Genomic DNA, 1,536 nt, shown 5'->3' on the forward strand with positions numbered 1-1,536 from the left:
AGAATCAGGGGAAGGACTGCACTAAGTCCAGAAAAGGTGAACACCAAAGGAAAATGCAATGAATTATCAGGGATGGGAAGTCATGCTCACATGGAGGGATCAGGCTCTCCAATAAACTGTAACCTTTGTACCAGATAGGCTGTAATCCCAGCCAATGGGAGAAACTAGGGAGAGACTTGTGTTTCTGGATAGGAAGTGAAAGACTGTGCTTTTGCCAGGAATGCCTATTCTATAGGACACCTGCAGCTGCAGTTGTGTAACAAAAATGGACTTTTAACTTCATCCCTCCCAAGTCCAATAGAGTTATTTCTCATAATATGTAATTTGATTAGAAAATTGAAAATTAGGGGCAGCTAGGTACTGTAGTGGGTAGAGCACCAGCATTAGATTTGGGAAGACCTGAGTTCAAATATGACCTCAGACTTTTGATAATTACTAGCTGCGTGATTCTGGTCAAGTCACTTAACCCTGATTACCTTGCCAAAATTAAAAAAAAAACAAAAAAATAAAACTTTTGCATATTGAAACAACTCTGAGATATCACCTCACACCTATCAAATTGGCTAACATAAAGGGGAAATAAAATGATAAATTCTGAAGAAGATATTTTGGGGGAAAGTACATGAATGAATTGTTGATGGAGTTGTAAACTGGAGAATAATTTGGAACTATATCCAAAGAGATATAAAACTATGCATACCCTTTGATTCAACAACATCACTACTAGGTCTATATCCAGAATAGATTAAAAAAGGGGGGGAACCTATTTGTACAAACATTTATAGCAGCTCCTTTGGTGGTAGAAAAAAAATTGGAAATTGAGAGGATAATTATCAATCGAGGGATAGTTAAATAAGTTGTGGTATATGATTGTAATGGAATATTATTGTGCTATAAAAAATGATGAGCAGGATGATTCCAGAAAAACCTGGGGAAGACTTAACAGGAGCTGACACAAAATAAAGTGAGTAGAACCAGAACACTGTACACAGTAACAGCAGTATTATAAAGATGAATTACTCTTTGTAGATGATATGATGGTATGCTTAGAGAACCCTAGAGAATCAAATAAAAACCTACTAGAAACAATTCACAACTTCAGCAAAATTGCAGGATACAAAATAAATCCACATAAATCATCAGCATTTTCATATATTACTAACAAAGTCCAACAGCAAAAGGTACAAAGAGAAATTCCATTTAAAATAACTGTCGATAATATAAAAGATTTGGGAGTCTGCCTGCCTGCCAAGGCAAAGTCAGGAACTATATGAACACAACTACAAAACATTTTCCACACAAATAGTCAGATCTAATCAACTGGAAAATATCAAGTGCTCATGGGTAGGCTAAGCGAACATAATAAAAATGACAATGTTACTTAAATTAACTACTGATTCAGTGCCATGCCAATCAAACTCCCAAGAAATTATTTTTTAGATCTAGAAAAAATAACAAAGTTCATCTGGAAGAACAAAAGGTTAAGAATTTCAAGGGAATTAATGAAAAAATGCAAATGAAAGTGGCCTAGCTGTG

This window comes from Antechinus flavipes, chromosome 6 (genome assembly GCF_016432865.1).
Source record: "Antechinus flavipes isolate AdamAnt ecotype Samford, QLD, Australia chromosome 6, AdamAnt_v2, whole genome shotgun sequence".
Lineage (NCBI taxonomy): Eukaryota > Metazoa > Chordata > Mammalia > Dasyuromorphia > Dasyuridae > Antechinus > Antechinus flavipes.